Source organism: Parasteatoda tepidariorum, chromosome 2, assembly GCF_043381705.1.
Source record: "Parasteatoda tepidariorum isolate YZ-2023 chromosome 2, CAS_Ptep_4.0, whole genome shotgun sequence".
In the NCBI taxonomy this organism is placed as follows: Eukaryota; Metazoa; Arthropoda; class Arachnida; order Araneae; family Theridiidae; genus Parasteatoda; species Parasteatoda tepidariorum.
The window spans coordinates 18162929-18176761 of NC_092205.1; the positions used below are offsets into that span (position 1 = coordinate 18162929).

General features: G+C 30.9%; 3 non-coding genes across 3 annotated transcripts; all 3 read right to left on the bottom strand.

Annotated features, from left to right (window-relative positions):
• Positions 1 to 2534: 2534 nt before the first annotated feature.
• Positions 2535 to 2606, bottom strand: TRNAH-GUG (transfer RNA histidin (anticodon GUG)). Its single transcript has one exon. It is a non-coding gene; the product is annotated as a tRNA-His (tRNA).
• Positions 2607 to 5449: 2843 nt separating this feature from the next.
• TRNAH-GUG (transfer RNA histidin (anticodon GUG)) lies at positions 5450 to 5521 on the bottom strand. Its single transcript has one exon. It is a non-coding gene; the product is annotated as a tRNA-His (tRNA).
• Positions 5522 to 8252: 2731 nt separating this feature from the next.
• TRNAH-GUG (transfer RNA histidin (anticodon GUG)) lies at positions 8253 to 8324 on the bottom strand. Its single transcript has one exon. It is a non-coding gene; the product is annotated as a tRNA-His (tRNA).
• Between the last annotated feature and the right edge of the window lie 5509 nt (positions 8325 to 13833).

Below are 13833 nucleotides of genomic sequence, written 5' to 3' on the forward strand. Positions count from 1 at the left end.
TGGCTGAATTATCTTACTTCGTTGCGACGTTTATCTTACTTCCTATTTGATATGGATTAAAAAATAAAATATTTGATTTTGAAATTAAAAGTTTATTAATTTTAATTTCAATAGGTAAAAAAAAATCGATATAATCTTAAGAAAATTATGAATTGTGTTGAAATTTATTAAAACTATATTTAATTTTAATAAATACAAAGTGTGCATTTTTCATATTGTTTGGAACCAGCGTATATAAGATCAAATTATTTTATGTAATTCGGAATTATTGTATTACTTCTATAATCGTATTGTACTGTGATTAAATGTTACTTACTGTAAAAATGTTAATTTAAACTATAGGAAAAACTTAAAAAAAGTAAATAAAATTTTTTTTTTGAGAATTTTAACTTAAATAATCCAACGAAATCTCATAAATAAATAAATATAACGGAAGAGCGTGCTTCTGTTTGTGGGTCTCTCTTACAACAAAAAATTGTTCTTAAAAGTTTTGCAGTGGCTGCAAGGTCTAAACTTTACCCGATTCTGAACATCGTTTGTAGAATTTTGATTAGTTAAATTAGTTCTTAATTTAATTAGTAGAAGGAGACAATTGAAAGAATGATTATTTTCCTCATTGGTTTAATATTAATCATCAATAAAAAATTTTTTTTCTCCACACTTCATGTTATTTAGTTATTATTTGCTTTTTTTTCGGTATGTTAAGTAGATTTGAGGATCAACGGTGACGTCTTTATAAGGACTACGCAACCGAATTACTATTTTTAAGTTATCGGAAACTAAATTTTTTGCAAAGGGTTGTATCTTTTCCTGTCGTGAGTCAAGTTTTGCTTTTAAACATGAAAATATTTTGTAAAATCAGTATTTGTATTATCCGAAACGTTTACGTGTTTTTCAATTCTAAACAATCGAAATGTTCAGAAACTCTTTTTAAATTTGTTTTTAAATAAAATCAGTGTTTTTAAAGACACATCGAATTTTTGTCACATTCTTACAATTGTATCAAGATATATGGGGAATTAAGTGAAAGAGCACCAACATTTAAAGAGTGAATGAGCATCAAATATTTACTCATTAGATAAGTTGTTGTAGTTCATTTACGTTGCACTAGAGCTGCACAATGGGCTATTGGCGACTGTCTGGGAAACATCCCTGAGGATGATACGAAGACATGCCATCACAATTTTGATCCTCTGCAGAATGGATGGCATCCCTGCACGACCTGCACGCGAAGTCGAGCACTTTACGGTAAAAAGCTTAACGAGGACCAATACCGTTCACCCTCGGTCCCTACGCAGACCAAGTGGTCACCCACCCGCACGCTGACAGCAGCCTGCCATGCTTGACTTCGGTGATCTGCAGGGAACAGCGTCTTAACGATCTGTCCACTGCGGAACCTCAATAGATAAGCGCGAAATATTTATTTAGTGAATGAGCACCAAAGATTCATTTTGTAGGTGTGCATTAGATTGTATCAGATGTTGTTTTTGGCCATTTGCATGAAAACTACAGAAAAAGAATTACATGTGATGTCATTTAAATTTAGAAAGGAAAGGTTTTTTTCCATATCATAGATCTCCTTTGCTATTGGTCATTGACAAATATGGAAATAATTGAAATTAGCTGTATACACTTCGATTAATCTACAAAAGAACCAGTATGACGATTTTTTACTTTAACTTTCAAAAATGTGTTATTAAGGGAGGTTTAGTACTGTACCAAATCAAAGATTGTGAGAATTACTTTGTCAAAAATGAAATTGAAAAGAAGTAGAACATGTAAAAACAAAGAAAACACTAAAAAGAAGACCAAAAACTTGATAAAGCAAGCAAATAATTGACAGTTAAATAAGGAAGCAATAATTGCCTGTAACATTTCGTTTGAATCTTAATTATTGCTGTATTGGTTTTAATTTTTTATAATTCTCTTTATTACGGTGTGTTAAAAAGCCTCTCTCTAAGTAATTAAGACTAGAGAAGCATCAAAAGCTTCCCTATCTAAAATGTGCTTTTTCTTATTTCAATAACAGCATTGTAATATTAAATACGAACCACGTTGTAATCAAACCAGTCTATAAAATAAAAATAAACAATCGAGTTTTGCCTAAAATGAATTAAAACTGTATTTTAGACCAATGAATGCAGAATGTGCATATTTCGTAATATTTTTAACAACTGTATATTTGTTAATGACCATTTCAGTTTTATATTTATGCTTAAAAAGCTATGAGTGGGACAGTTGTGTTATGAAGTATAATTAAAATGGGAATGAAGTATAACTAATTCAGGGAATCAATCAGACAAGCAGAAGTAAATCAGACAAAATTATCACGTTTTGATGGAACCAACCTGCATTTGCGCTACATGGAGATGAAAACCTTCCATGTTTAGCGCGAAGGCAAGGGAATTTTATCCCATGATCAGTCTATCAACATGAATTTTTTATATTTATTTTTACGTTAATAATGCAAAATTTATTTAGTTATTCAAATATAATTGTGTTTTAGTACATAAGAAGCTATGATAAAAAGAAAATGCCGTGACCAGGATTCGAACCTGGGTTATTGCAGCCACAACGCAATGTACTAACCACTATACGATCACGGCTACGTTTGTTGTATTCTTAAGGAAATTCTTAAACTTTTTTACAAGCAATTTGCTCTACTTTGTGCCAATTTACAGTAATTTAATGATGCATAACGGCTGCAATTAATTTTCAGTTAATATTAAGAGTATTTATTATCGCGTACAGATGGCAGCACCATAGTTAGGAGCATCAAAACTTCCAATTAATCAAAGCCTATCAACTTCATAAAGCTCCTAAAATTATTGTTTTAATCATTCTTGTGTGATAGGGGGACTGTGTAATATAATAGAGTAATAGATTTGCATTGAGATAATTTAGAATTTATTGGCTAAAGTTGACTTCAAAAACATTTCTTAGTTGCGACGTCTGTGTTACATCCCACTTGATATGGGTAAAAATAAAATATTTATTTTTGAATTTAAAAACTTATTTGTTTTGATTTTAAAAGGTGAGAAACATTTAAAAACTCTACAGAAAAATTCTAATCTTTGTTGAAATGTATTAAAACTATATTTTAGATCAATCAATGCAAAGTGTGTATATTTTACATTATTTGGAACTACTGTACATTTGACTAATTTATTTTATGTAATTTTAAATAAGTGCATTATTTTTGTAATCGTGTTGCACTGTGATGAACTGTTACTAATTAAGAAAATTTTAATTTATTCTACATCAAATACTAAGTGTAGTTAAACGTAATTACTTAATATTTATTAATTTAATGATTATATTGTAATTAGTGAGTGTGCATCAGATTGTGTCAGATGTTGTTTTCGGTCGTTTGTATGAAAATTACAGAAAAAAAATTACACGTGATGTCATTTACACTCAGAAAGGAAAGAGTTTTTTCCAGTTGATAGATCTCCTTTGCTATTGGTCATTGACAAATATGGAAATAAGTGAAATTTGTTGTACTACACTTCGATTGATCTATGAAAATGCCAGTGCACTTACTGATTACCTTTACTTTCATAAATGGATTAGAAAAGGAGGTTAAACTATTGTACCAAATCAAAGATTTTGATAATTACCTTTGCCTAGAGCTATGTTCCCCAAACCCAGGGCCACGGATCGGCATCGGGAAGTGGGTCAAATGGTACAAGGTCACCCAAGGAACATTAAACCATTTTTATTTTATCTACTGTGGTGCATTTCTCTCGTGTTTCTGTAACTGTCTATGGATGAGAATTAAACTGAGAGATGAGAAATGTCACCAAAAGTCACACCAATGACACGCATGTAACGGTATTTTGTTTTGAAGGCATGTTTAAATACAATTAAACTAAAATTATCAAATCAAAACCATCTAAACTACAAATAATCAACATCCACTCTCCCCTCAGTGGATCACGGTAAAATTATCAAACGTTGATCTGTCTACGGCAGAAGTTGAAAACCAAAGACGGAGGTCCAGAAATACATGCGCATTGGACAACTCTAAAAGAAATTCGGTGAGTTGAGGCCTTCATATTCAGCGCATTGAATTCCAGAATATTACAGTGAGGTGAAGAGGTTGGCATTTGGAGTGCTGACGATTTTCGGACAGACATATTCGTGTGAGCAAGCGTTCTCTTACATGAATATAATAAAAAGTAAAGTTAGAAATCAACTAATAAATAAAAATCCCCAAGACTTCCTTATAGATTGAGTAGGGCTTGAAACTTATAACAAGTTACAAGCCACATATCATTAAACTTTCAAAAGGCAAACAAAGCCAGATCCTATTGATGCAACTATCTATATTTGTATTTTTACATGAAAAAAAATATTATTTCGCATTTAAAACCATTTATTTTAAAATCTAAAATCAAAACTATATGAGCAAATACTATAATGTTAAATTGAAAAATTTAAGTGGCTCGTTAAAAACTGGGAAATTTTGTAAATTGTAACTTTTGGCTCTTCTGCTGGCTTTTTAACTTTTGGCTCTAGGTTGCTGACCCCTGGTCAACGGTGAAAAAAAGGTTGGGGAGCATTGGGTTCTAGAGAGAAGTATCAAAAGCTCAACTGCCTAAAATGTGCTTTTTTCTTCTTCTTGATTCCATGGATAAAGACTTTGTGGTTGGGGTGTTTTATAAATATGCAGATTATAGTTGAAGTAAAATATTAATAGTAATAACCAAAACATTCTGGCCTCTTCGCCAAAGTTATGTTAATGTTTTATTTTATTTAAGAGCGAGCAAAAGCATCCTATCGAATTTTTGTTTAATGAGTAACAATATTAAATTTATAACACTTGTAACTTTGAACCCAACANTAACTTTTGGCTCTTCTGCTGGCTTTTTAACTTTTGGCTCTAGGTTGCTGACCCCTGGTCAACGGTGAAAAAAAGGTTGGGGAGCATTGGGTTCTAGAGAGAAGTATCAAAAGCTCAACTGCCTAAAATGTGCTTTTTTCTTCTTCTTGATTCCATGGATAAAGACTTTGTGGTTGGGGTGTTTTATAAATATGCAGATTATAGTTGAAGTAAAAAATTAATAGTATTAACCAAAACATTCTGGCCTCTTCGCCAAAGTCATGTTAATGTTTTATTTTATTTAAGAGCGTGCAAAAGCATCCTATCGAATTTTTGTTTAATGAGTAACAATATTAAATTTCTTACACTTGTAACTTTGAACCCAACACAGAAGACAAATTAGTTTTTACAAAAGACTTTTATATGGAACTAATCTGCATTTGGCTTATATTGAGATGAAAAACACAACAATCTTCGTCTTTTGTCCGAAAGTAAGGGGATTTTAACCCATGAACCGTAAGCCATTATGAATTTGTTATATTTATTTTTATGTTAACCATACAAAATTTATCTAATTAATCCTAATATAATTATGTTTTAGTAAAGTTATGATAAAAAAGCAAATGCCGTGACCAGGATTCGAACCTGGGTTATTGCGGCCACAACGCAATGTACTAACCACTATACGATCACGGCTACATTTAAAGCAGTCTTAAAGAGGAACTTAATCTTTTTTAAAGCTATTTGCTCTACTTTTTGCCAATTTACAGTAATTTAATGATGCATAACGGCTGCAATTAATTTTTAGTTAATATGAAGAGTATTAATTATCGCGTACAGATGGCAGCACCATAGTTCGGAGCATCAAAACTTCGAATTATATTAAAACCTATCATCTTCATAAAGCTCCTAAAATTATTGCTTTAATCATTCCTGTTTGATTGGGGCACAGTGTAATATAGTTGAGTAATAGATTTGCATTGAGATAATTTAGAATTTAGTAGCTAAAATTGTCTTTAAAAACATTTCTTCGTTACGACGTCTATGTTACATCCCACATGATATGGATAAAAATAAAATACATATTTTTGAATTGAAAAACTTATTTGTTTTGATTTTAAAAAGTGAGAAAAATTTGAAAAGCTCTACAGAAAAATTCTAATTTTTGTTGAAATGTATATTTTAGATTAATCAATGTAAAGTGTGTATATTTTACATTATTTGGAACTAATGTACATTTGACTAATTTTTTTTATGTAATTTTAAATTAGTGTATTATTTTTATAATCGTGTAGCACTGTGATGAACTGTTACTAATTAGAAAAATTTAAATTTAAACTACATAAAAAACTAAGGTGTAGTTAAATATAATTACTTAATATTTATTAATTTAATGATAATATTGTATTTAGTGAGTGTTCGTCAGATTGAGTCAGATGTTGTTTTTGGCCATTTGTATGAAAATTGCAGAAAAGAAAATTACATCTGATGTCATTTACACTCAGAAAGGAAGGATTTTTTCCAGTTAATAGATCTCCTTTACTATTGGTCATTGATAAATATAAAAAAAGTGAAATTTGTTGCACACTTAGATTAATCTATAAAAATGCCAGTACACTTATTGATTACCTTAACTTATATAAATGGATTATTAGGGGAGGTTAAACTATTGTACCAAATCAAAGATTTCGACAATTACCTTTGCCAAGAGCAGTGGTTCTCAAACCCCGGGACACGGATCGACATCGGTAAGTGGGTCAAATGGTATCGGACCACCCAAGAAATATTTAACCATTTTTATTTTATTTACTGTGGTGCATTTCTCCCGTGTTTCTGTGACTGTGTATGAACGAGAATTTAACTGACAGCTGAGAAATATCACCAAAAGTCACACCAATGTCAAGCATTTAACGGTATTTTGTTTTGAAGGTATGTTTAAATACAACTAAACTAAAATTATCAAATCAAAACCATCTAAAATACAAACAATCAACATCCACACACCCCTCAGTGGGTCACGGTAAAATTACCAAACGTTGATCTGTCTACGGCAGAAGTTGAAAACCATCAACTTGTGGAGTGGGAAGTTCTCAGAACTCAAGAGCAAGTTGGAGGTCCAGAAATACATGCTGATTGAGCAGCACATGTGGACAACTCTAAAAGAAATTCCGTGAGTTGAGGCCTTCAAATTCAGCGCATGGAATAGTCTTCCAGAATACTGCATAGAGGTGAAGAAATTGGCATATTGAATGCTGACGATCTTCGGGTAGACATATTCGTGTGTGCAAGCGTTCTCTTATATGAATATAATAAAAAGTAAAGTTATAAGCCAGATTTAATTAAACTTTCAAAAGGCATGCAAAGCCAATGCTCCCATTTATGTAACTATCTATTTTTGTATTTTTATATGAATAAATATTATTCCGTATTCAAAGTTATTTATTTTAAATCAAAAATCAAATATATGCAAGCAAATACTATAATATTAAGTCGAAAAGTCTTAGTGGCCCTTTAAAAAGTCGAAAATTTTGTAAATTGTAATTTTTGACTCTTCCGTTTGTTTCAAGAGGTTGCTGACCCCTGGTCTACAGTGATAAAAAGGCTTGGGAGCATAGGGGTACAGAGAGAGGTATCTAAAGCTCCCGTCTCTAAAATGTGCTTTTTCTTGATTCCACGGATAAGGACTTTGTGTGCAGGGGGAGTTATATAGATATGCAGACTATAGTTGAAGTTAAAAATTATTAATAATAGCAACTTTGTAAGCGAACGAATAATGAAGGTTTCAAAATTCGATTATGTTGACGGAAAATGATCATTTCAATTTTGTTTTTAATCTGTTATGCTTATAAAGTTACAGTTATGAGTGTAAAGTGTAATTAAAAAGAAAAATTCATCGAATCAATATATGTAAATCAGACAAACTATTCTTAGGATCAGGATTTACATAACATCAAATTATAGATTCTTTCTGAAATAAATAAGAGAAAAAAAATTGACAAATAACATTGTATTTTGTTGAATTAATTTAAAATTCTCATCGCTAAAGCCATGTTTATTTTATTTAAAAGCCGGCGTTAAACATCTGATCCAGTTTTGAGTTAACGAGTGTCAATGTTAAATTTCTTACCCTTATAATTTTGAATCCAACCCAGAAGACAAGCGAGCTTCTGGATCAAAAAATTAGACAAACTAGCCTTTACGAGGGAATTATTGGTGGAACTAACCTGCATTTGTGTTACATGGAGACAAAAACCACGAAAACCTTCCATGGTCATCGAGAAGGAGAAGTATTTTAACCCATGAACCGTCTATCACCAAGAACTTGTTATAGTTATTTTCATGTTAATAATGAAAACTAATCTAAAATTTATTTGAATAATCCAAAAATAACTTTGCATTACTTCATAAGACGCTAAGATAAAAAAATTGCCGTGACCAGGATTCGAACCTGGGTTATTGCGGCCACAACGCAATGTACTAACCACTATACGATCACGGCTACGTTTGATACATTCTTGGAGAAAATCTTAAACTTTTTTACAAGCAATTTGCTCTACTTTTTGCCAAATTACGGTAATTTAATGATGCATAACGGCAGCAAGTTATTTTCAATTATGACTATGAGTTTTATTTATCACATATAGATGGCAGCACCATAGTTTAAGGGTGAAAAGCTTTCGATTATTTCAAATTTCGAAACCCTTATAGAGTGCCTAAATTGGATAATTTTTGTGTAATTGAAGGGAGGGAGATGATGTAGCAGCGGAATTGTAGGATAAATTTACATTGTGATCTCTTACAACTTAGAATTATCTCCGAAAACATTACTTCTTTGCTATGTCTATCTTATGTCCCATCTGATATGGGAAAATAAAATAAAATATCAATGTTTGAAATTAATTTTGATTGTATATTTGACTAATTTACGTTACGTAATTTCGAATTAGTGCATTATTTTTATAATCGTATTGCACTCTGATTAACTGTTACTAATTGTAAAAATTTTAATGATAAGTGTAATTATTCAATATTTATTAATTACTTAATAATATTTGAGATAATAATTTCTTAATAATATTTGAGAGTCATAATTTAAATGTTTCAATGTTATCTAATTAATAAATAAATAAAAAGTTTGAGCGTGTTTCTATCTGTGGGTCTCTCTTATAACAAAGAATTGTTTGTGCTAAGATCTTGAAATGTGGGTAGAAGTTGCAAGGGCCGAATTTAGGCCATATCATAAAGTCATTTATAAAAGTTACATTAATCCAGCTGGGAGGTATATCTAAAAAAAGATTTTTTTCTTTGGTTTAACATTAGACATCATTATAAATAAATGTAGAAAATTCTTTCTCTTTCTTTTTTTTTGGAAATATTACAAAAAATTTATTAAGTTGCAGAAAACTTACTTTCTAACTTTTTTTTAAGAGATACATTTTTTTTGCAGTCGTGGGCTAAAATTTTTGTTTTTAAGGGCTAAAATGTTTTGAGAAATCGATAATTGTATTATCCACAAAGTTCGCATTATTTTTAATTTGATAAAAATTTGTGGTTTTTAAAGTTGCCTTTTCCTAATATCAATTTTTCTAGAGTCTCCTCGAATTATGTCATATTCTTACTATTTTATCCTGAAATATATATAAGGGAAATTTCATTATGTCATTTTTTTTTTCGTAGGCATTTATTTTGTGAATAAGCACTAAAGATTATTTTAATGGGTGAGCCCCACATATTTATTTAGTGAATGACAATCATATTGCAGCAGATGTTTCTTTTTCTTTTTTCTTTTTTTTTCGTTCGTCAGACATTTGCATGTGAAATGCAGAAACATGTCCCACGCGATGTCATTTTCATCCGTAAAAGTAAGAAGGTCATTGACAAATATGGCTGTAAGTTTAGTCAATTGTAAACTTAGAATAATCTGCTAAAAAGCTAGTATACTTTTTAAACTTAAAGTTAGTTTAGTTTAACTTTCATAACTTTGTTATTAATGGAGGTTTAAACTATTATACCAAATCAAAGATTTTGTCAATTACCTTTATCAAAAATGAATTTGAAGACAAGTATAACATGAAAAGAAATAGAGAAAACACTAAAAAGAAGATCAAGAAACAAACAAGCAAAAAATAGACAGTTTAAATAAAGAGAAAATTATTGCCTGTAACATTTTGTTAGACTTTAGATTACAGTCGTATAAATTTTAATTCTTAATAACTCTCTTAATGACCGTAAGTCAACAAACCTCTCTCATAGGGGGATAGTAAAGCAGACACAGTTTTAAATTATCAAGTATAATCTGCTCATTCAAAGAACTCCTTTCACCACTCACCTGGAGCACTGTCGGGGACTATGATTACGAGGATAAACAATTGCAAATAGGCGAAAATGGAGACAAGTTTTTACAAAAGTAGGCAGGAGAAGTGTTAAAAGCTCTCTTTTCTATACTAAAACATGCTCTTTCTTGTTTCCATATCCGCAAACTCAGTGACGTAGGAAGTTCCTTACATAGTCAGACTACAGTACATAATTTAATAAAAATAATAGGAATAACATAATTGGAACAACATACAATGTAAAAAAAACAGAATAATGTCTCCTTTTAAATTGGATAAGTTAACGGAAAGAGATAATTTCTCTTTTATATTTAACTCGTTATGTTTGTAAAGTTATGTGCGGGTAACCAAAATCAATTTTCAGTATTATCGATGACGTCAAAACAATTGCACTTCATTTCATTTTTTTCCTTTTGCATCGTTTTTTTTTTTTTTTTGCATCATCTTTTATTTCTGCATCATCTTTTTTCTTTGCAAAAACTCTTATTCAGCATAGAGTTTGTAGCCAAAACGTCAACTCTAGATATGTATTTTAAATCAAAATGGTGCTCAAAATATGAGGAAAAAAATCTAATTTATTTGTTGTCTTATCAATTGTTACTTTAACTTTTTTCATTAAATGTATGTATTTGTTTATAATGATAAGACAGCCATAAAAACAATTACTTCTGCGAGCAAATTGACGTTATAGTGAGAATGAAATATTTTTGTAAAAAAAGGCTCAAATATACTATGTTCCCTTTTTCTTAAATTTTGTCTTGAGCCTCGAAAGTTTATTTATAAGCTATTAGTAGCTTACTACACAGACTGTTTCGAACCGCCTAGGTTCATGGAATTCAACGTTCTCTTTGCAGTGGGGTGACTCCCAGCTTTGTCTGATTGATATATGATCACAGTGCTTTGACGTGAAATATCCTCAGTGATTGGCCGATCATGGGTTAGGATACCCTTGTCGTCGGGCTAACAGTGGGAGATATTTTCTTGTTTTTTCCCTCTTTATGGAACGTAACTGTGGGTTAGCGCCCTCAAAAAGTCCTCATCAAAGGCTAGTTTATTTCAGTGCTTGATTCGGCTGTACCCTTGTCTTCTAGGTTGGATTCAAAACTACAAGGCTACGGAGTTGAACACTGATAGTCGTAAACTCAAAAATGAGTCGACTGTTCAACACCGGCTATGAAAAAAGAATTTCAAAAAAAAAAAAAGTAGAAATATATATGAATTTTTTTTCGCAGCGAAATAAGAAAAGAAGAAACGAATTCTTTCAAAATATGTTTAGCAAAAGAGTGATCAAAACCTTAAAGCAAAAANAAAAAAAAAAAAAAAAAAAAAAAAAAAAAAAAAAAAAAAAAAAAGTGATTTTTATTTTTTTATTAAAAATTATTGTGCATTCAAAATAATAACAACGTTTTGACTAACTATGTTTCTTTTTTGTTACATTTATTAACATTTTCAATGTTTCTTATCGATTGCCCCACCCTGTATGCTGCATTTTACTGAGGTATCCAATGAAATATCCCAGCAAACCGAAGAGAAAGTCAACAGACGGGACTCACCATTCGAATTTCACCGCAGCAGGTAAATACATTTTCCTCTCCCCACTCCAGCACCTGGCTCTCATTTATGTCTACGAAAAAAAAGAAAAAAAAAATTTTTTTTTAGAAGGGGAATCCATGACGTCACTTCCACCTTCCACCTCGCACCTGTCTTCTCAAGGCTTACTACTGCCGAGAGTTAAGCGCTTTTTTTGGCGAATATTCAAGCTAAACACTTTTATAGAAAATTAATATAGAAAACCTTTGTTAAAAATACACACTAATATATATGTTATAGTTTGGTAAATAAATTTTTTTCAATGGTATATTGAACAATAATCAATAAACTATTTTAAAGTACAATATAAGAAGTTTTTTTTCACTCTTTTTATTAAAAATAATATTACTTAAACTGCAACGGGAACAGCGGTCTCCAAAAGTTGTAAGACGGAACAAACGTTGTAAAGCGGAACACTACCCGAAAGGATAACAGGGGTTCTGAAAGTTAGAACTTTTTTTAATAGTAGTTAATAATTATATGTATGAAAACCATTATCCATAATTTATTTAATATTTCGCTTGTTGTTTATTTGAACTTATTTATATAAAATACCAAAAAAGAAGAAGAGGCAAAATTTAAATTTTTTTTCTTCTTTTCAATATATTGAATAAATTGTAAAAAAGATATGCATTTATAAAAAAATCCAATAACTATCTCACATCGAGCTTCTAAATTCAAAATAAAATAATTAAATTCAAGAATAAAGAACTCTTTTATAACGATTTTTAACGTTTATAGTTATTTCTTGAAAACAGCTTTTCAATTTATTTTTATTTATTTCCAGCATATGCATAAACCGAAAACGAATTTAAAATTTTGCACTCAACCACCCCGCTTCTGTCATTTAAATATTTCATTCTTCACATTAATTATTTTCAAATTATTGGCAATATTTTGTTTTATTTAATTGATTTATTTTTGGTTGTTATATTCACGGCTGTTAATGAACTTTTTTTTCCTTCAAAATTTAATGAACTAACGGGTTAATGCCCGAAGAAGCTCGAACATTTAGGATTCCGCACCCGAAAAAAAAATTTCAGAATCGCTGATATAGACTGCCTTAGTATTTACACGGAGTGACAGACATTTGATTCATGTACGATGGATAGATTTTAAGTTCAGGATGCATCATCCATCACCTTCTTCGCATCCACTACCCTAACCAACCCCTTCTCATCTATCTCCAACTTTCCTTCTTTTTTCTTTCACTTTCTTTTCTTCCTATTCGCTTTCTTGTTTATTTACCATCGTCACTAAATATTTTTTTTTAAATTTTATGTTTTCTTCCTTTATTCCTTTTTATCTCACCTTCATTACTTTTTTTTTTCATTAGTTTTTTCAGTCGTCTTACATTCGTTCCTTTCCCGCTTTTTAGTGTCATTATTAGTTCATTCCTTCATTATTTTCTTACTTTGCTACATTGCCATAAATATACTCATTCATTTATTCATACATTTATTCTGCTACTTACTTCCCGTTTTTCCATTCCTTTCTTTTCATCAGTTTTTTAATTTTTCATGTATTCCTTATTTTCTTCCGATCTTTCTTTTATTCATTCCTCCCAACATTCTCTCTTTTAACACACATTTTTTAAAATTTTTTTTATTCATTCAATCCCTTTCTCATTCATTCATTCAATTCATTTATTCACCAATTTGTTCATTCTCCAATTTATCCATTCCCACTTTATTAACACAGCCGACCAGCCTGTGTAGAGATGAGGGAACTGACCTTGCATCAGAAAAGTTCTGGGTTCGAATCCATGGCAAGGCATGATTGTTCTTTCCATCACTGTACTATCTGTCCTTATTGTGGGAGCAACATTGGCCCACCTAATATGATGCCCCTGAAAGAGTGGCCAACAAATCTGCCCTTCAGATGCCTGTTTGACCAAAGGGCATTCTCCTGGTGGGCATTGGAAAAAAAAAGTTTACTAATTCCCTTATTCTATCATCATCGTGCTGACCGAGGAAGGTTTACGGGATTTTCCACTCCATGTAATGATAATTCGGGTTAGTTCCAAGTAACGCGCAAATCCTCCATGAAGGCTAGTTCACCCCAATTATTAATCTTGATCCAGGA